The sequence below is a fragment of the Furipterus horrens genome, unplaced genomic scaffold, assembly GCF_987537825.1.
Source record: "Furipterus horrens unplaced genomic scaffold, mFurHor1.1.pri manual_scaffold_4, whole genome shotgun sequence".
NCBI lineage: Eukaryota > Metazoa > Chordata > Mammalia > Chiroptera > Furipteridae > Furipterus > Furipterus horrens.
In genome coordinates, this window is record NW_028327174.1 from 10,305,262 (window position 1) to 10,327,545 (window position 22,284).

Genomic DNA, 22,284 nt, shown 5'->3' on the forward strand with positions numbered 1-22,284 from the left:
AAGCTTTGGCACTTTTAAGGTACTTTTTAACTGATGCAAGTAATTTTTGTGAAATCCTTCAATAATGAAATAAAAGTCTTAAGGTACCTTACTGACCAGAATGTTGCTCCCTCTTCCACCATGGCTATAGTTTTCTTTCTAAAAGTCAGTCTAGAGAACGCACTGCGCTTAGGCAATTAAAATGGAGACATTTCTTCTCCACATGCTTATCTTTTAGTTTCTGATGTTCTTTCACTATTTCTCTTGGCTCCTAAATGTCAGGTCTCCCTTCCTGTCCTCAGCCCTGTTACCCTTATTAATATGCTAATGTATAGTAATAATGCATTTTGCACCCTTAATGAAGCAAAGCAAAGCAAGGAATAAAAAGAAAGCCCAAATTCTTGCTTTAACTTTACCCGGTTCGGGGCGGGGTAAGAGTAGGAGGGAAGGGCAGTCCGCCCGCAAAAAATAAAAATGATCTGCTTGTTTTCAGTGCGTTCTAGAGCCCGGCTGCACGTCAGAGAAAGAACAGAGCAGCATTCCAGCTAAAAGGCTCGGCATTAAACTTTGACACTCTAATGGTCTCTAGGATATTAGATAATATTTTATCATATAATGTTCTTCTCCGACACAGTAATGGCATCCAAACCAGATACGATCTCCTATTCCTGCAAACGTGCAGGGTGAGACGTTTTCCCTCAGAGATAAGACAGCAGGACCCCCAGCTTCGCAGTTAACTTATCCCAAAGCTTCAAAGCAAACGGTTTTTACTTCTTCGCCGGGGACGCTGCTGTGCAACCGCTACCTCCTTTCCGCATGTTCCTCGGTTCGGTCTGGCGCCGAGATTAGGTAAACAGCGCTCCGGAGTTGGGGAACAGCCGGTGGCGGCGGCGGTGGAAGGCGGTGAGGGTCGTTGCTTAAAAGGCTGGAGGGAAGGGAGGGGGTTGGGGAAGGGTCCCGGCTGGGTCCCAGCTAAGGGCCGAGAGTCAGGTTACCTACGCAGGAGCAAGGTCCGGAGCGTAGTGAGCAGCCGCATCTCCGAGGCCCTCGGTCCCCCAACCTGACCTCTGGGGAGTGGGATCTGCGAGGCCTCCAGCGCGCAGCATCCTTTCCTTACGCGCCCCTTCCCCTCCAAACCCTAGCGCTTTATCTCTGCTTTTGCTTCCTCTAGGGTGGGCTCCTTTGAGTCCAAGGGCTAAGAGAGAGGTGCTCGGAGGCAAGGCAGAAGAGACCCGTTGGCCCGCCCGGCTGGGGATAGGTGGGGACCCGGGGGAAAGGGGACCCCAAAAGCCCTGGGACCAAGCAGAGGAAAAACCCGGGAGGTGGATCGCGCGCCGGAGCTCGGGTCTCCCGGTCAGAGCTGTCCATTTTTCCGCGTCCGCTTTCTCTCCCTGCCTCCCTGCTTTCCCCTCCTCTGCGTGTTCTCCCCAGGCCCCCTCCTTCCAGGCCTCCTCCACCTTCAGACCCCCGCCCCCATTGCCTGGCCAATTGCACCCACTCCTTCCGTAACCCAAGAGGACTCTCGTCGCCCCACTCTCGTCTTTAGGACTGGGAGGCTCGAAGTCCATTCAACGTGATGTTATGTGCGCGGGCTTCCCGTGCTGAGAGGGAAAGAGCGGGAGTGAAATCTAAATAGGGAGGGGGCATGCTGTGCGTGCACAGTGGGCTGTGTACGGGGTGGGGCACTAAGAAGTGCAGTTTTCCCGATAGAATACGGAGACTTGGACGGGATGATTGGACACAGAGCCCAAAATGACGCTGTAGAAGCCCTTCAACGTGGCTCCTCGCAGTCTCCGGCTGCCCCATACCAGGGAATCGGTGACCCGAGTAGAAGGTGGGGGCGGGGAAACTTCCTACTTCCCGCGACGGCTGTTTTCTACTAGGGAGAGTGGACAGGCAGCACGGCCCTACGAGCCTGCAAACGCCTCTACGGCGGCAGCTGCGGACCTGCCCCGCTTCCCTTCCCCCTCTTTCCGCCAGGCTCGCCAAGCCCGGAGCGGCCGGGCAGGGGGAAGAAGGGCGGGAGCTCCCGACTAGCACCCTTTCATTTTCACCCGGGCCGGGATCCCGTATCCGGGTGTTGCTTCCGCCTGTGTGCGAGCAAGCCGAAGCAGTAGGTGGGCGGAGCCTCACTGCGGGGCGGAGCCTCGGCGGGGGCCGCGCCTGCTATTGGCCAGCCGTGCCATCACGGGGTGGGGGCGGGCACCGAGGGCCGCGCAGGCCCCGCCCCCCTCGAAGCCCGGCCCGGTTCGCGGTCCCCCCCAGCTGCACAGACATGACACAGACACACAGTCACTGCAGCTGCTGAGCGAGCCTGGCGCTCTGGGCACGCGGCGGCTGGGCCAGCCCGTAGCTCGGACCCCAGCGCCGGCCACCTCCCGCGCGCACCCGCACGGCGGCCCAAGCCAAGCCCCGGCTCGAGAGGCGGGGATCGTGCGCCGGCTCCCGCTAGTGGCGCCTGGCTGCCGGCGGCGATTGCCGCGGCCGCCCTGCTCCGAGCGCCGGGCGCTCGGAGAAGCAGGCACGTCTCGGAGGCGGCGGCGGCCGAGGCCGGCGAGCGCTCCCGGCGGCTGCGGGGCCGCCCTCTTCGGCTCCCCGCACCTACCGCGCTGCGCCCCGCCTCCGCTCCGGTGACCTTCCCGGGGCGCTTCCCCCGGCCCCGCGCCCCCAGCCCCGCGCCCCAGGCCGGGGCGAGGCCCTCTCCAGCGCCTTCTTCCCGCGGAGCCGCGGGCGGGCGGCGCAGGCCCGGGGGGCGGGGGCGCCGCGACCGGCTGCAGCACCCCCGCCGCCGTGCTCGGCGCCCGGCCCGGCCGGACTGTCGCCGCCCCGTCGCCGCGCGGGAGCCCAGGCGCCCGAGGCTGGGGGCGCGGCTGCGCTCACCTCGCGGGACCGGGAGCAGACAGGCCCTGCCCTGAAGGGACGAAGCGGCTGGGAGCTCGGGAGGTGGAGCCGGCCCCGGCGGCCGCCCCGCGTCTAAACCCAGCGCCCCCTCCCCGGACCCAGCCCGAAGCGGACCCAGGCCTCTGCCCATGCGGGGCGCCCCCGGCTCGGAAGAGTCCCCGAGGCAGGGAACAGCTCCAGGCAGCGGCACCAGCAGCAGAGGAAGAAGGGAGAGTGCTCAGCTTGGGCGGCCCGATCCCTCTCCGCAGCGTTTGGAGCCCGTGGCAGCCCTAAAGTGTGCGCCTGGCACCGCCGTTCGAACAAGGGCAGCTCCTGTTGGGACCCCGACCTGGACTCCCGGCGCCTCCTAGGCGGCGCCGCCGCGTCACTCAGCTCTTCCCCGGTCTCTCTCTGCCTGGCAGCAGTCACGGCCAAGGTAAGAGCCCGGAGGTGCCAGAGAGCAACCGCGGGGGCGCCCTGGAGAGCTGCGCTGGACAAGTTCTCCGAACCTGTAGCTGGTACCACCTATGCTCAGGATTCTGGTGGAGAGATAGGGAGTGTGCACACACCCACTGCTGCCTTGGCTGGGAGCCCTGGAGAGGCTGCAAGTCCCGGAGACTGAGATTCTTGTCCCCAGGACGCGTTCCAGGGCCTACCCGGGTCCTAGGCACACAAGCTGCTAACTGGGAGCAAGCAAGGAAATTCCTGTTAGCAACGGGAGGTGATGTGTCTGCAGCCCCTCACCCCAACCCCGCAGCACCTTTGCTTTGGGGGCACCTGCTGTGTTTGGAGCGGTCCCTCTTGGGCTATCCCTACCTGCCTTTTCCTGCCGTGATGTTGTGAAGAACTTTTCTTTGCTCCTTGTTGCAGAGAGTGGTGGCGGATTTGGGGTGAGCAGCCACAGCTTGCGAGTCCCTCTATAGGACAGAGTGGCTGGGTGGCAGCGATGTCTGTAGAGAGGAAACCCAAGCAGAGTGTCACTCCTGTGAGACAAAGCTGCCTGTGATGAGTGACCAATATGTAGTGATCTAAGCATTTTTGTGAATGCCACTGTTTCTGAAGGGTGGAGTGCTGACTCCAAAGTTTGTGCCTCCTTAAGTTATTCTGTTCATTGCCTTATTACCTTCTTTTACTTTTTTCTTTAAGGAACCTCAGTTCTGCAAAGCCTGTCTTGCCTGTTTAAAATATTTTTAACCTATGAACTTCCCCTGGAACAATCTGATTTTAAATAGGTCACTTCAGAAAGAAGAGACTGCATCTCTTACACTGAATCCTCTTCCCCCTGGTGACCCTGTTTAATAGGAATGGATATATTTTTTTCATTCCTGAGCCGATGTACCTCCGTTGGGCAGATTTCTGCTGAATTCCAAATCCTTGAATTTTTCCACACAGTCCATTAAAAATGATCTCCTGAGGGAGCAAAATAGCAGCTTACATTTTCTGTGAATGTCACAGGAAGTTTTACAGGGTCTTATGTAAGTTGCCCCAAGAGAGAGCTCAGGCTCTGGCTTCCTCTATGGGGGCTGGGGAGGGGGGTGCCACGGGGTTCTCTTCACCTAAATGCAGACACCATCCCCTGATACTGTGGAAACTCAAGAGTGCTTATTCACTCGTGGACACAGGTCACCACCACAGGTTAATTTTTCTCTTCAGCTCTCCTGTCTCTCCCCTGCTCAGGAGTCAGCTTTGATAGACTTAAGATAAGGGAACGTTCTAAATTAGGAAAGGGACAGGGCAATTTCTTTTCTCATCTCTCACAAATGGGTGACATGAATGAATTTACTCCCAGGCATGCCGAGTCCTCCCTGGGGATAAAAAACAACTGCCTGGCTTTAAGGTTTCACACACCTCTTAGTGTCCTTCTGTTTTTCAAGAGTACTTCATTTCAGTGACAATTGCTTGAAGGAGAACACACATTTATTGAGCCTGGCCTTGTTGGTTTCACATGAGGAAGAAGGCTAACTGGGATAGAGAGGCAAAAGTTATCAAGATTTGGAGATTCGTGGGTTTTCAAGAGTGTCAGGAAAAGAAACAAGTCAGCATCGTAGGACAGAGAGGTCTTCCCAGACCCATCGCTCTGCAGTGAGCAGAAGTAGCTAACATGTGTGGGCTGGGTTGTGGGTTCGCTTTTTGGTGTGAGGTGGTGCGGACCCCTTTGTCTTTTAAACCATAACTAGAAGGGCCCGTGGCATTGAAACCAAGAATTTGTCGCCTCATCACAGGTCCGGGGCATGCTTCCATCTCTTGGGACAGAGGGGAAGGTTTGGTTCTGGGTTCCTGAGCTTGTGCTTTAAAGTGGATGCAGAAGGCAGGAGTGTCTCCATCTGAAGCCACCTACAGTGGCAGGACACTAGGGGGACTAGTTTTCTATTCTGCCACCGGTGAGGAAAACACAAGGACTCGTACCATACGATCTCACTTATTTGTGGCATCCGATAAACAAAATAAACTGACAAACGAAAGAGAAACAGAGGCGTGGATACATGGAACAGACTGACAGGTGTCAGAGGGGATGGAGGTTGCAGGGACTGGGTGAAAGAAGGTGAAAGGATGAACCACAACAACATATATACCTACCACACACACGTATATATTTTTACATATACATATATACACACATATATGTATATAGATAATACACACAGACGCAAACAGTGTAGTGATAGCCAGAGGGAAGGCGGGGGCTGGGTGGAGGTGGGCAAAGGCGGGGGTGGGGTACTTTGCCTGGGGCGAAGGGTGCAAGATGCAGATGATGTTTTATTGAGTTGTACACTTGAAACCTGTATGGTTTTGCAAACCAATGTCACCCCAATGAATTCAGTAAAAACAAACAAACACAAAAAACAGAAACATAAGGACCCATGTTGCAAAAAGCTGCAGTTTATCTATCTGTAAGGCTCATGAACCGAGCTCTTTGGTACCCAGTGTGTGCTTGCACTAATGCTTAAGTGATGGGGCCTGCGCACATCTAAAGCGTCTCTTGGACAACGCAGAACAGGTTAACTGCACAGTGTTATTTTGTTAGGTGAGACTCTGAAAAACTCAGTGATCGCTAAGTATATGAGAGCATACATTTTCGGGAGACAGACTCTCCTGAAAACTCCATCCTTTGGGCATTAGACCATGCTAACTTAAAATTCCCTAAGCGTTTGTGATCAAAACTCCACTTTTTGGTGTTGGGACTGCACATCCCCCCCAGTCTCCATAAAATCAGACTTCCTCCATTCTAGATGGAGTCTAGGTTCAACTCCATTAAACTTGAAATTTCTATCATCCTCTTAGAAGGACGTATGTTATACATACAGCTGATCCTTGAACAGTAGGGTTTGAACCGCATGGGTTCCCTTATGCGCCCATTTTTCTTTTTTCTTTTTTTTTTTTCCAGGAAATCCAGACAGCTTCCTGTCCTCAGGTTTCACGTCTGAGGATTCAACAAACCCTGATGGAAAACAGTATTTTTGTGTTCCCAACCTCAGATTCCCAACCATGGATGGAAAATACTGTTTTCGATCTGCTGTTGGTTGAATTGGCAGATGTGAACTGCCCGCTGTAGAGTCCAAAGTTATATGCTGACCACGCACCGCGTAGGGGCGGATTCCCTGAAACCCAGCATTGTTTTCAAGGATCCGTTGCCTACAGATGTAACATGACGTTTGATAATGTAGTTACACTTTCATCTGAGCCGCTCCCTGCACTTTTAACAGTATGAAATCATTAATGTTCAGATTTGCATCGTTAATAGTATGTGATCATTAGGGGCTAGGTTTCTTCCAGCAGAATTGGAAGGTAATTCTATTTCGCCGAAGAACAAAGCCCCATGGCCCAGGCTCACCTTAGCCACAGTGGCCAAGTCTCATCAAAGCTGACCGCAGAGGTAGGCAGACAGGACAGGTGAGAGAGAAAGCCCAAGAAGAGACTACCCAGTTTAGAAGACTGGCACGAAAAAAGGCAAACATTGCCAAGGTTTAGGTCTTAGTAGAGTCTCAGAGACCCAACCCAGCATGTGAAATTAGCTCAGTGTTTGAAGCCTGCGTGAGTTATTATATTTCCCTGAACTCTGGGGTCCGGCTGATCGTGGTTTTGATCATTTACCCCCATGTATAGTGCATATTTAGGTAGCTTGAGGGGAGCTATTGTTGTGGTCCAGGGAAAATGGTCAGTGTAAAGCTTTATTTCTGCTATTAAGGCTTTATAGATGGATTCTCATAGGCGCAGTATAGCCAAGGGGTAAGAGATTGGAACAGGAAAACACTATTAAACTTGCCATTGAGCATCGACTAGCGCAAACTGGTCCTGGAGACGAAATATACTGTGGTCCTAAGGCATGAATGAAGGCTTGTGAATTTCAGGGAAGCCACACGGCAGAGGTAGAGTAAGAAGTTGAGACAGGATTCTGGCCTTCCTTAGGACACACCTTTGAATGACCGCCACCACAGAGCGTCTACTAGTGTGGATGAGACTTTGCTGCTTCACCCTTGAGTACTTGACATTGAGGGGCACGCAGTCCCTTCTGACCATCCTGACATCTAAAGAGCAGGAGGCAGCCGCCAGTGAAGTTAAGGCGTGAGTAAATGTATTTTAGAAGACTTTTTTTTTTCTTTTAACTCAACAAGTAATAATTAAACATTATTATGTGCCAGATCCCATGCTCTGTGGAGGCTACAGAAGTTCCATGTTTAGTTTATAGTCTTTTAGGGGAGGCAGACATTGAACCATTACTATGAGCTAAGTACTATTGTACAGGTTTGTTCAAAGGACAGGTTTGATATTGCCAGGAGAGTAGAAAGGAAAAGGCATCCCAGGCAGGAAGAACCGCATGGAAACCTTAAAGTACGTATGTGTGAATGGCAAATAGTAGTCGTTAGCGTGGCTGGAAGAAGGGATGGTTTAGAAGAGGGAAAAGCAAGCTCGATGTTAGGAGGGAAATAATTTAATAGCATTCCACGCTGAGTACTGCATCTTAGCTTCATGCTCTGTGTACTCAGATGGCAAGACCCAGTGCTGGGTACGATCCAGGGGTGCTCGTTGATCATTCCACATTTTTATTAAAAACAGAAAATTTCTTTTCTGTCCTTTATTCATGCATTCTGCCTGTTCTTTAACAAACTATTAGCAATGTGAATGGAGAAAGGGTCCCTTATGAACCATCCGCCTGTCCTCTTGTGTACATGCATTACATCTGGGGCTTTCATTATGTGATTATGCAGCAGTGGGAGAAATGACGATGTTCCTGACAAACAATATGTACTGTGAGGGGAAAATCCTCTGTGAGAACAAATTCCATCTTATCAGATGTGCTTCTGGGTAGAGTTATGGTCGTTTTTAACGATGGAACGAGAGTTCTGTATTTGAATCACTTCAGTTCTGGCCTAATCTTTTTTGCTATTGGGAAAGGAAGAGTTTTATAATCTTGAGGATGGGGGAGTGTGTGCATGTGTGTGTGTTCTAGAATGAGGAAACTCTGTAGTAAGGAAGAAACTCAACAGCGCAACCAGCAGAGGGTATTAGAGTGGATGGGAAATCATAGTTGCAGCAGCAATCTCTAGGGCCAAGTATATTTAGGTTTTCAGAAGCAGGAGCAAGGCCAGTGGAGGTAAAAGGGTAAAAGAACCCTGGTGTGTGTGTGTGTGTGTGGTCTTTACCTCCCTTCCCTGTGTTAAGTGAGAGGCAAGGGGGTTTTTTAAAAATAGGAGTGTTACATCATTCTGTGCTAACTTGCTGTGTGACCTTAGAATACTTCTTGACCTCTCTGGGCTTTAGGCTGGTCTCTCTACATAAGTGAGTTTTTTTTTTTTTTGTCTGGTAACTAAGAATTTAGAGACCCAGACAGGGAAAGGTCTTGCTTAAGCTATGGAGTGGCAAAGCTTGGACTATTTTGAACTTTCTCTCTCTGAAATGGGAAGAAGTCTGACCAGTTCAAAGATGTACCCTACCCTAAAGCAGAAAACATTGTAAGTATGCAGTGCTGAAGATAAAAGTCACAATGTCTTTGCTCTGTTGGGGGTAGAGTCTGTATAATGCAGGCTGCTTTAGAACCTCTTTGATGTAGAAGGTCATTCACGTATAAGTAGACTTGCCTGTTCACTTTATGTATTGTGCATACCTGTTGGTTCTGGAATGTTACACTATTCCTTACACGTGAGAATTAAATGCTTTGCGATAAAAAGCAATGCTAACAATTTAAATTTTTTTCTAAATTAAGTCAATAAAAGCTGAATTGACCTTTCCGGATTTCGCAAAGCCTGGGAGGTTACCTTGTTAGGGGAGCTATTGGGTGAGTATGTAGGGAGTGATGTTTGGAAGAAGAAAAGGCGCAGAGAGCAATCCTGTTGAAGTACAAGTCAGGAAGAACACGTGCCTCCCAGTTCGTGAGTTGCTAGAAAGAAGGCTACTCACCCCTCTGGCGCTGGCCTCCTGGGTAAAGACGGCCGCGCTTATTAGAAAGGGGAGATGAGAAGTGAGTGCAATGCAGATATAAAGTTTGTTACGTTATTATTTCAATATTGAAGCTAAGTATAAGATTGCCCTATTTTAGGAGCACTTGGCATATACAATCTGATCTTAAAAGCAAATCATTTAAGATAAGTAATTGGGGGTACAGAAAAAGATTTTTATGTTACAAAATGGATTCATAACAAGTTTTTAAAAAACCGCTAGCTGCATTTCAAATTATGCGATTAACGCAATCATGATGGATGCTCTTGGGAGCCTCACGTGGTACATTAAAATCAAGTAGAAACTTTTCAAATGTTTTAACAGATAACTCACTAGGTTTACTTGCCAAGGAGCCTAATATCTAACCGTATTACAGGAAGGAATATAGTAGTTACATAAATTTTGTAACCACTAACCTATCACGTAATGTCACTTACTTACGTGGGTCAGATTGCTTATTTAACGAGTTCTTCGTGGAGATATCAGCCATAACTTCCCTCCTGCATCAGTTTCTTAACCATCCTCACAGACTACGTCTAAGAATATATCAAGACCAGAAGTGGTTCATAGAGTAAATTCGGTAAGAGTTTCCAGGTTTCTGAATTTTCATAATTGCCGAGACATGGAATTAATTTTGTTCTGCCTAAGGATACAGTAGAGGTGGTGTGCATGAGATGTTAAAAAAAAAAAAAAATCAAAATCATGATTGCCTCCTGGCTCTTCCTTCCCTGCAGCTGAAATATCTGGGGCTTTTTGGTGTTTTGTTCCTTTATCTCTTAGGAAAGTTTCCAAAAAAGAATTCATTCTAGGAATGAAATAAAATGCAAGGCATTTAAGGCTCCCGAGGTAATTTTGGGCAACCTGGAGTTGTAGATAATCACAGGCCGGAGCTAGAATGGAAAGTGCCATCTCACCCATAATTTTAGCCTCTCTTGTCACACGAAGAGGCTGTGCTTTGGATGGCAGATGGAGATGGAGCCCTGACTGCTGCGAAGGGTTTTGCTCTTAACATTTTTTTTTTTTTCCCTGAAGTACCAAGGCCAACTGGGAGGAAAGAGCTTGCTGATCTTCCCAGCATTCAAATTTAGGAGGATTTGCAGCACCACATGGGCATATGGGAATTTCATTCTTCCTCGTTTTCTTTTTCTCTTTTTTAAAAAATTTAAATCCAGCAGGGAATCGTGGGCTCTTCAGAGTTATTCTGTTATTGCCTTGGCTACACTGAATCCATGTTTATTGAGTGAGGTTAACATTTACGTGCCTAACTGGGAACCGTCCCTCCTCCCTTTTATTTCCAGATCAGTTACGTAGATCCTTAATAAGTCAACCCTATTTGTGTACCAGCCGCCTTGACTGATGTCAGCTCTCGTCTGGGAATGACATTTTGTGGTCCCTTCAGAAGCCAACAGAGGCCCAGGCAGAGTGATAAGTGGGTGGGGCTTTTACCACCCCCAGGCTTGGTGCCAGTGCTTAGTGGGCCTGCACTTAATAAGTATCGTTACTTGTGTCCACACGAAGTGATTTGTTCTGTGAATGAATCCTGAATGGTCGTGTTTTCAGTACTGGTGTAGGGCGATGGGTGGGGGGGGTGGAGAGGTGAGTGAATACCTGGAGGCGTCCAGACTTGGACTGGACTCCGTGATGCCTCTGCAGGAAGCTGTTATTTTAAAAAATGTGAAAAGACATTTCAGATCAGCAAACAAGTTCTCTTAGGGATCGTTGTTGTGTTGCAAACACTGAGGGCTTTGTAAAAAGGCAAGGGAGTACAATACCGGGATGTCTTGTGTGTTTCTTTCCTCTCCATTCGTAGGGACTTGGACTTATCTGGCTGGAGAGGAGGGGGCGTGCTCTAAACCTTGTTCCCGTGTATGTGCCTCACTATCTTGAAAGTGACTTGAAAAGCATCTCAAACATGACAAAGCAGAGGATGGATTGCTGATGGTCTATTCCCAGAGCTGTTCATGATGGTTACGAAAAGATGGAGAGGCGAGGCCTGGCTCACGTGCTAGGAGGATGAAGGGGACTTGAGACCGGGGAGGAAGGGACATGTGTGCTCTGTGTCCAGTAGGAAGAACTGGCCTCTGCCATTTCGGTGACTGCTCCCCTTTCTCGGTTGATGTCCGTTGTTCCCACCTGGCCTTTTCAGTGTTGCTGGTGCTCACTGATACCTCCTCTGTGCAGCGCAGAGCCGCTGTGTTGAGATGGCGCCAGGGCTCAGAGCCCCGGTAGACCATCAGCTCCAGTTCACAGCCGTGGAAACTGAGGCTAGGGAGGGAAAGAGAATGGTCCAGAAGGGAAGCAGGACCAGAACGCGGGCTTCCTGATGCCTTCTCACAGCCCACGACCTTTAGACATCTGTCCTCTGCCCCCCCCCCCCCGGCCTCCCACGCCCTCTGCTTCAGTCTGTTCCACACCCAAAAGCACAGTCCCCAGTAGTGTCCTTTGTGCCAGGCCCTCTTCCATTTGAGCGTTTTGTGCTATTCCTTCTTTTTATCAACCCCTAGAAGGGGGCCGGTCTGACGCTCCCACTTTGCACATGCGGAAGCCGAGGCTGGCGCAGGTCACGCAGCCATGAGGCGTGCCGCTGGGACCTGCCTCTCAGCTGTTCAGATTCCTCAGTCTCTTCCTCAGTGCCAACCTTGCCCCTGCTCCCCAATGTCTCGGGCTTCACTGTGAGTCCTGTGACCCCTCTGAAGGTCTTCTCCGCCTCCAGCCTATTGGCTGTTGCACTAAAATGCCCCTTGTTTTCTCAACGGGACTTGTTTCTGCTACACCCTCTGCAGGATCAGACTCCCCATCCTCTCTCCTGTCCTGTCGGGTCATAATCTCTCCTTCCTGCCGTAGGCTGCACGCACTCTGTCCCTTTGATGGTGTTGCCTTCACGCACCCAGCCAGCATTCACTAGGCTCCTATGTGCAGGTCCCTGCTTGACAGTGGGAATGTGGAGGTGAGGAGGCCACCTGCCACCCATCTAGTAGCCTTGTCTGGGTGAGGCAGCGAAATGCTGACAAAGAGCGGTGAGCAGAGGATGTTGGGTAGCATCATGTCTGAGGGCGTCAAAGAAGAGATCAGATCTGGGTCTTAGTGAATACGCGACGGAGGAACAGGGTGAGAAGAAGAATTACCCCAAATACCCCAAAGGCTGTACCCGTCACTGTGTGCACGGCATTGCCAGCATCTGCATTCATTTCCTCTCTCCTGCGTCAGCTCCTTCGGGACCGTGACTGGGTCACGCCCATCCTTGTATCTATGGGAGCGTCCTGTTATGTCCACCTCTAGCATGGAGGAACCCTGTAATAAACACTTATTAAATGAAATGAAAGCCTTCTGTCCCTGCCCACATAGTTGGGGCAATTGTAGAACATTGTGTGGTAAGCTAAGCAACAGTGGAAGCCTGAAATGGACCTCGCAGAGCAACAATAGAAACAACGTGGCCGTGCAGTTAAAGGTGGCGGACGGCGGGAGCTGAAACGTGATGGGAAATCAGGGCTGGGGGCCGACTTTTAGCTGCTTAACCTGGAGGAAAATAGGATTTGAGTTGAGGCTTTGGACACAGGCTAATTAAAATTTGCGTGGAGGACTTAAAGGGAGGTAGAGCGGCCAGGTTTGGCTGACCATGCACAGGTATGCATTTTTGGCTTATAGAATAAGCAGGGAGGTGGGGATGAAGTTGGGGCAAGCTAGATTGGGGCCATCGCTTTCAGAAGGCAGGGTGACTGGACCAGCAGGGTGGCATGTTAACTGTTAAAAGCTCTGTTTTAGGGAAATGAACCTGGAAGCAGTACAGTATTCCCTCACTTATCGTGAGTATTACGTTCTAGATCCCCCGCGACAGGTGAAAATCTGTGAAGTAGGAACCTTACATTTATTTTAGTATTTATATATATTTTAAGGCTTTATAAACCCTTCCCACACACTTATAAACTGTTCCCAGTCCATTATTAACCTTTCCCACTCCCGTATTAACCTTTCCCACACTTTTATAAACACTACTTATGCTCTTAAACATATTCCACATTCTTAAACCTATGTAACTTTAACAACATAGGTGTATACAGTACCGCAAAATCCCATGATATATCGAAAAATCCGCAATAAATTATTAAATATAATAGTTTTAAAAATCCCGCAATACAGTGAGGCCGCGATAAGTGGACTGCGATATAGAGAGGGGCTACTGAATTGGGGGCAGATTGGAGTGGGGAGAAACGGAAGCTGGGAGGTCACTGAACAGGCTTTTGCACAAGTTCATACATGACGTTTTCAAGGCCACCTGGCTAGAATTGTTTTAGTAGGATGGGAGCCGAGGGAAGCGCCCAAATTTTTCTCCCATCGTTCACTGGTATTGAGGGCTCCGGTGGTTTTCACTGCCCGCTGAAAAGCTGCCTCATTGGAATAAAGTCTGCTTGTGACACCAGCCACGATTCTTAAAATAGCACTTTCTCCCTTGGCTCGGCCGGGCATGGGGATGGAGCTTGGGTGAAAATAGACTCTCCAGAGCCTTTCTCATTGAGGGTGTGTTCAGAGGAGCCCCGGGGTTATAGAACAACCTTCTTCCTAGCCTTGGATGAGACCCAATCAGGGGCGTACTAGAGAAAATTCTCTTTTTCCTCATGAGCGGTTCCTAACGCAGCTGCGGACGGCCGAGGGCAAACTAGTGGTGCTCTGACATCTGGACTCCCGTCACCTTCCGAGGGCAGCCTGTGTGGCGTGTCCCGTGACTGGTAGTAGTGTCTCTGCCTAGGGAGGGCCTTGCCGAGAGATTACACAACACACTTTTTAGAATAGGAGAGTAAGCCATTCTGGATAACAGATTTTTTTTTTTTCAAATTGGAAAATCCAATCCCTTACAGATAGAGAGTCTTTATTTTTAATCTTTAAAGAACGAGGACTTTTCTAGAATGTTCTGTGTGCTTACCCTCACTGGCTTACTCTCAGCCACTGGAAAACATTTCGCTTTCTTATCAGGGCACTGAAAGCTAGTTATGAACTGGCCCCCACCTTTCTCTGCAGCCTCATCTTCCCTCACCCTCCCGACTCAAGCATCACCCATCCCTAACTCATTATTTTTCTTCCTTACCGGTTATTTCTCCCCAGCCCTGCCAGGCTGTGTACATAGCCTCTCCTTTTGCCTGATAAGCTCTCTCCCTCTTTATCTGCCTGGAATGAGTCTAGTTTTCCTTCAAAACCCAGCTCCGGCTGTCCTTCCTCCAAGCTGCATCTATACCTTGGCCTGGCTCCGCTGCTGTGCGCTCTGCACCGTATTCCCAGTTCTCCCAGGCAGCAGTCTAGCCAGAGTGTGGGAGCCTTTCAGCAAAGACAGCATCTGATGACTCTGGGGGTGCCTCCGTGTCTTAGCATGTGCCGGGAGCGTGCTATCTACCCAGTGCAAGGTGGCGGTGCTGATGGTGGTGGTTATTTCGGATTTTATTGAACGTGTCATCCAGGCATAACGTAACCCTTCCCTGCTGAACCTAAGAATTTCACTGTGCTGCAGGGGCATGTGCGGGGATGTGAATTAGCTTCTTAAGGTGTTCTGGAATCTAAAGAACGTATGCCCCCTTGCCAATGACCAGAATGGTCGTGGACCTTCCCTGGGCACAGTGATGCCTCCAAGGAACGTGGTGGCGGTGGAGGTGGCGGAGCTGGAGCTGGAGCTGGAGGTGGAGGTGGTGGTGATGGTAGAGATAGAGTTGGTCTGGAGGTGAAAGCGGTGGAAATCGAGGAGGTGGAGGTGGTAGAGGTCAAGGAGGAGGTGGAGAAGGCGCTCTTGCCGTCTTTCCAGACTGAGGAACGTCTTCGTGCAAGTCCTCAAGGCTGAATATTGAAGTGGGAGAAGGGCAGCTTGAAGACCCTTGGTGCCCCTTGTCACTACCTCTTCTCTTGGCCTGTGAAACCTCAACTACTCCGTTGCCACCACCCTCACCCCCACCTTCTTCTATTTGCGGTATTCACCCTTTGCTTTTTCCATGTTCTCAGAGCTTCAGCCTCCTCTTCCTCTCCTCTTAGACTTTTAAAAGCCCGATGGAGAAGATCAGTCCTTGGGAGTCATTACCAGACAATCCAAAGCATACCTTTCTTTCAAGTGACAGCAGGCCTTGTCCGCATGTGGTTGATTCTTTCTGGCTACGCCGTTGGTCCGTAGATGCTGCTGGAGCTTTTGGCCATGGTTTCTGTTTACTAGGCTTGATACCATTCCACATTCTTTAGAGCACCTGGTGCAGAATTGCAATTACAATGGACTGAGAAGTTATCAGGATGAGGAGTGGCCGGGGAGAACTGGAGAGATTGGTGCAGAAGCTCAGCACCAGTGCCCAGAGACTCTTCTCTGGATAACCACGTGTTTATGTCAGAAAATTTCACACTGTCCCTAGTATTTGTGAGGTCCATCTGGGTTTTTATTGGCGCCGCCCTTGTAAACCAGGCATTGCTGCTGCATGACTAGGTTTGTCTAATGAATCACGGAGGAGTGATAGATGAACCGTGGGCTTCTCAGAGGGTTTGTGTGATTCAGGCACTGGCAAAACTTTATAAACTTGTTTTCGGTATGGGTGTTGGTTACACGGCTCAGAAAGCCCTGTTGCTTTTCTAGCGGTGGTCTGACTTACTGCGTACGAAGGGATACACTCTCTGGGTCTTAGTTTTTGAGATTTTCCTTTTTCTTTAGCTTGGGTTTGTCTATAACTCCTTTTGAAACAGCATTTTTGAGTTCATTAAGTCTGTTAATGCGTGTGCAATGCTTAGAACAGGGTTGGCACTCAGAAAACACTAAATGTGTATTAGCAGTTGTAATTGTTATTATTTACAGCTTCTCTATGTCTTCTCCCCACTCCCTACGAATTGCTCTTCACCACTTACGGTGGTTGTCCTTGCTAAAGTCAGAAAACAGGTGACTCCTGGGGATGAGAGAGGCCACCATTGTTCTCTTGCAGCTCTGTCCAGAAGTCTCAGGAAGTTTCCAGAGGCCCTGAAGTAAAGGCAAAGGCTTGCTTGCTATCCACAGCGCATTCTTCCACGAGCTTTCTGTCTGCTTGCTCCTTTCTCTCATTGGAAAGTTGGGCTCTGACAGGTAAGGGAGATGAGAACGAATGAATGATGTAGGGAAGGACTCTTCCTCGGCAACTTGTGATTAACAGTATTTAAAATAACAGTAACAGTAATAATGGTGGTAACAACTGTAGCTACCATTGACCAAATGTCTCTTATGGGCTCATGAGATGTGCCCTACATGCGTGATGCCTTTGGTCTTCACTACAACCCTCCAAGCTGAGCAGTTGCATTGTAAAGGTGAGGAAACTGAGGTTCAGAGCCTTGGTTATTTGCCCAAGGGACAAAGCCACAGAGTAGAACCCAGTTGTGTCTCCAGACTCTTTCCTCTTAATCTCTGTCTCATAATCTACCAACCCAGGTCACCTGACACTGGAATATGCCTACACCGGGGGCACATGAAGACTTCCCATGGATTATGCTGGTGCAGATAGTTTTAAGGGAATCCATTTCCAGATTTTCAACTTCACCTATGGACCCTTCCCCAAAATTGATTGGCCTGAGACCACCCCCACCAGGTCCACAGTTCTTCCTTCCATCTTCTTTTTCACAGTCATCTTCCCCATCTTCTAAAGTCACGTCTCTTCCCCAACACTGATCTGACTCTGGTACATTGATCTGGGTATAAAAACTTCAAAGGACACCAAACAGAGGAACTGTTTGAAATTGGTGTGTGGGAACCTTCTGGTGGAGGCACTCCAGCAGGGCCACCCCTTTCCACATCCTCTTTTCCCTGTTTAAACTTGGTGCCCTGTTTAAACAGGGCATTTGGGCCCCCTTCTCATGGTAAAGAATAATATAACATTCTCAGATTAAAAAAAATAACTTGTTCTTGAATTTTTAAAATTAATGGTGGCTATCAGATTGCTAGATCCCACTTTTTAAATGTGATGCAAAATTTTATTTTAAAATGTTAATGTTTACAGTATGCTGAAAATTATATCCATAGAAATGATTCAGTGTATGATGAAGACTTTAGATGTCAGCCTAAAAGTAGGCAAGATAATAAGCCGTGCAAGTGTTTCAAATTTCAGAATTCCAGTTGAGCTTGAGGGGCATTGTACTTACTATACTTTCCCCCTGAGTTACTGAAGTTTGGGTTTGGGTGAGTAATTCTTAGGTTGTCTTCTGCCACAGACCCCTACACACACACACACACACACACACACACACACACACACACACATACACAGACACACATACACAGACACACACACACACATACACAGACACACACACACACACACACACAATTTCTTCATAGAATTTCAGGGGCGTCAATGTCTCTGAAAGCTCATGCATTGCTCTTTTGGTTAAGCACCCTTGCCATTCTGGTGAAACCGTTAGACGTGTAGCTCGTCCTGGGGTCAGGCCCACCAGAGTCCCTCCAAGGCCTGATGAGGACTGTTTTAGACATAATGATAGAAGCCCCATTCACACTGATGTTAAACAAATTTTAAAAATTGGACTTTAACTGTCCAAGGAACTGAAAAATAGAGGGAAGGCTCAGTCAGTGCTGGATCCAGACGCACAGGCATCACCAAGAAGTCCTTGCTCCATCTTTTGGCTCAGTTTTTTTCCATGTTGGTGTCATTCTCAGGCAGAGAGTCCCCATGGCTGGCAGAGATGGTCCTTAGGAGCCCCAGCCTTACACCCTGCCCATCTCGCCATCCCAGCTGAAGGAGAGCATCTTCGTTTGCATAGATCTGATAAAAGATCTGGTTGGGATCTGGTTAGGAGGGCTGAGATCACCTCCCTGGGGCTGGTCTGAGGAGAATGGATCCATCCTATTTGAATTGCTTGGGTAGTGGGGAAGGGGTGGGTTTTTTTATTTTTTTTTATTTTTTATAATCATGTAATTATATTGTTTAATTTTATTTTTACCATTTTTAATTTTTTTAAAATTTTTAATTAGTTTACTTTCACTATTTTATATTGGTTTCTGGTGTGTAGCATAGTGATGAGACAATCATAAACTTTATAAAGTATTCCCCCGACATTTCAGTATTCACCTGGAATTATTATTTAGTTATTTATTTTTAGAGAGAGGGGAAGGGAGAGAGAAAGAGGGAGAGAAACGTCAATGTGTGGCTGCCTCTTGTGCGCCCCCAGCTGGGGACCTGGCCCTCCACCCAGGCATGTGCCCTGACTGGGAATCGAACCGATGACCCTTTGGTTTGCAGGCCGGCACTCAATCCACTGAGCCACATGAGCCAGGGCTCACCTGGAATTATTATTGACTATATTCTTGACTATACCGAGCTGGGCAAAAGTAGAGTAAGAGTTGTGAGTGACATTTTTGTGAGTTAATAAAGCTATTGTAATAATCACACCTGCCTGCCTTTTTCCGTACGAAGATCTGCAATCCTCCTTTTGCCCACCCGGTACCGGGGAAGGGGCGGTTTCTGAAGAGACGCTGGGCAAACAGAAAACCAGCCGTGTTCAATGGGAAGATTAACCTGATGATCTTGAAATCTCATCCTTCAGACTACAGGTCTGTTTCTAAAGCCCTGTTACTCTCCAGGATGTACTTTGTTTATACCCACTGCTGGCCAACATGTGTTGACACAGTGATACTAGTGGTACCTTCTGTTCCCTGTGTTGGTAACTTTAAGACTTAAGGAAATGGCAAAAAAAAAAAAAATCCCTTAATGTATTTTCTTTCTTCCTTCCTCCCTTCCTCCCTCCCTCTCTCCCTCCCTCCCTGCCTCCCTCCCTTCCTTCCTTCCTTCCTTCCTTCCTTCCTTCCTTCCTTCCTTCCTTCCTTTTTTCCTTCTTTCCTTCCTTCCTTCCAAGACTATTAGTTATACAATAAAGAAAAGAAATTAAAAATTGTGGAACTCCATCCGTGTTAGTCTGCTCAGGTTGCCATGGCAAGAATACCACAACCTGGAGGGCTTAAACTACAGAGATTTATTTTCTCACAGTTCTAGAGGCCGGACATCCAAGATTAAGGTGTCGGCAGGGTGTTCTCTTCTGAGGCCTCTCTCCTGGCTTGCAGATGGCTGTCTTTTCCCTGTGTCTTCCCGTGGTCTTCTCTCTGTGTTTTAATTTCCTCTTCTTATAAGGATACTACCCAGATTGGATGAGGACCCACCATCATAACCTCATTTAACCTTAATCACTTCTTTAAAGACCTTATCTCCAAATACAGCCATACTCTGGGCAAGTGGAGTTAGGGCTTCAACCTCTGAATTTGGGAGAGACACAATTCAGCACATAACACTAGCTGCTGTTTCAATGCTGTGAACGGGTTATATTTTGGAAACTAATAATCATGTACAGACCTTATTTGCAATACAAATTAGTAAGGGATTCACCAATGCAAAAGCAACCTAACTCTTTCAGGGATGGTACTTTGACACAGCTTGTTGTCGGGCACACTCTCCCCTTTCACAGGAGCAGAGGGAAGACCAAGTGTAGAGATAGAAACAGGTTGTGAGCTTACCAGAAGTGCTGGGGGACTGATAGTGGAAACGTGGGCCTGCGGCCTCCCCAGCTTGGCGCTACCACTGTTGTTGGAGTAACAACCTCTCAGAAATACCCCGATTTGGGCTGTGAGATGTTTTGACTTTTTGGGGGGGCATGGTTGGAGGCGACCCTAAGGCAGGATTCTTACACTCAGACCAACATCGGTATGTCTTCCTCTTTGCCCTGGAGCAGTGGATTATCCGGCCCAGAGCTCAGCCCGCCTCTGTCCTTGTCCCAGGGCTGGTGCATGTGAAGGAGAGAGTCTTGTCATTCTACGTTTTGCGTCGTGGGGACCAAGTTACAAGTGTGGGGTTTTGTGAATCTACTTGACCCAACTCCCTAAAGGATGTGATGTCAGAGAGAAATTACTTTCCATTCACACCCAGAGTCCCTCTTCTTTAAGCAGATGACAAGCCTGTCTGTCATCCTGCTGTGCAAAACTGTTGCCATTGTTCTTGCTCCTGATTTATCATTGTTTTCATGTGTCTTGTGTGTTCATTGTCTGGTCTGCCGATGCTTGTAATGGGATATCACAGCTGAAAAGATGTGGGGAGGAGTTGGCCAAATTGTCTTTTCATGTCAAAAACAGAAGAAAACCCCCACCCAAATGTTGCTTCCGTACAATCCAGAAATTTTACTTAATGCTTTGGAGCGCTTTTTGCTGTAGGATGTGGTTGAAGTGCACAGATGTTACCTGGGAGGAGGATGAAGTTTTAAAAAATCCATCCTCTAATTATCACCTCCTTTTAGGTCAGTGTGGATTGTGTTAAGCGACTAAGAGACTGTCTTTACTGAAAGCAAGTCACTGCCTCCCAGAGAACAGGGCCCAGGAGGCAGCAGCTTTGACAGCGCAGGGTTTATTGCTATTTGCGTGTTTCTGCCAGCTCACCTTGGGTAAGGTGCTTACCTTCCCGTATTAGATTCCTGTGGCTGCTGTAGCCAAACGCCACAAAGCCAGGGGCTTAAAACAGGAGACGTGTATTGTTTCCCAGTTCTGGAGGCCAGAAGTCCTCAATCAAGCTGTCACAAGGTGTCAGGAAGCCACCCTGTCTCTGATGGCTCTGGTGGAGAGTCCTTCCTTGCCCCTTCTAGCTTCTGGCATTTGCTGGCCGTCCTTCGCCACCCTCGGTCAGAGATGCCTCACTCCAGCTGCTTGGCCATCTTCTCCCCGGGTATCTTCTCATTGTCTTCCCTTTGTATGCGTCTCCTTGTCCAAATGTCCCCTTTGTGTTAGGACACCTGTCATATTGGGTGAAGGCTCAGCCTACAGACCTCATTTCACCTTGAACTCTCTAGAAAGACCCTGTTTTCCTATAAGGTCACAGTTTGAGCTCCTGGGAGAGGGTAGGACGTCAAGATGTCTTTCTTGGGGGACACAATTCAATCCATAACTCCCTAAGCTGTACTTGGCCTCGCCCATGGTCCATCACTTGCTCCCCGCTTCAACCTAAGGGTCAGACACTGTCACACCGAGAAAGTGTTTCGGAAACATAGCCCCTGGGTGGTGGCAGAATGCCCCAGGGGTGATGGATGCCTCCGATTCCCAGTATGTGGTATGTAGTGAGCCTGCAGATCTGACACATGACATGTTCTGTGCGATTTTTCAATTAAAAGTCCTTTGGGAAGTGTGAGTGTTTGACCTGAGCTCTGGGTTCTCTGGAAACAAGGAGCAACTTGACAGTAGACTTAAAAGGGGAGTGTCCCCCCCGGGGTGGGGGGAGAGTGGGGGTGTCTGACACTCCTGCTCACCTGCCTTGTCCTGACTTGCTGGCCACTCACTCTGCCCTGCGTGGTTGTAAAACCTGAGATATCTGTCTCAACTCTTGAGTCTTTCATAGAGATCATGGGAATGTAGTGGTTTTATTATTTTTTTATTTTTTATGAATTGTAATTTAATATTCAGCAGAGGTTCCTTGGGGCAGAGGTTAAGGATATTTTCAGAATACCTTCTCTTAATCACTGGCAGTGGTAAGAAAGCTACAAACCAAACCAAAACCAAACCAAAAACAACCCTCAAGACCCTCACACTGACATTGAAAGGATTTGGGGTCTTCAAGTTCCTTTTACATAAAACATAGGATATATTCCTGTCAGAATATACGTATATCTATGTGTTTTCTTTGAGAGGCTCAAAGCTCTGCAGAAGTCTCACTTTGTTACAAAGATCTTAGCATTATTTCCATCAAATGGATCAGTGTCCAGGGGCTGCATGTCTTCAATGTCTCTTTGCTCTGTTTCGTCCCTTCATTCACCCATTTAACAAACACACAGTTGTCGATCATCTGCTGCTTGCCAGGGACTGTGCTGGGGTGAGGAGAACAGGACATGAGGTCCCGCTTGCCTGGAACACCCATCTCGGTGACTTGGCTCCTTGTGACTGGGTCACTCTCTAGCCTGTTTGCAGGCAAAGCTCCCTCCTTTGCAACTACCACCTGTGTTCTAGGCTAAAAGCCACCCTTGTACGTCACTCCA

The 22,284-nt window shown here is 48.7% G+C and overlaps 1 protein-coding gene across 2 annotated transcripts in view; it reads left to right on the top strand.

The window, feature by feature from the left end:
* Positions 1 to 775: 775 nt before the first annotated feature.
* LARGE1 (LARGE xylosyl- and glucuronyltransferase 1) overlaps positions 776 to 22,284 on the top strand; it is a 522,466-nt gene continuing 500,957 nt past the window's right edge. Inside the window, exon 1 of one of the 2 annotated variants that reach the window (XM_090272547.1) lies at positions 776 to 828. The gene's annotated coding sequence lies outside the window, so the exon portion shown is untranslated. Of the gene's footprint in view, positions 829 to 3,230; positions 3,296 to 22,284 lie in introns of those variants that run through there. The other variant, XM_090272549.1, reaches the window with a different exon arrangement.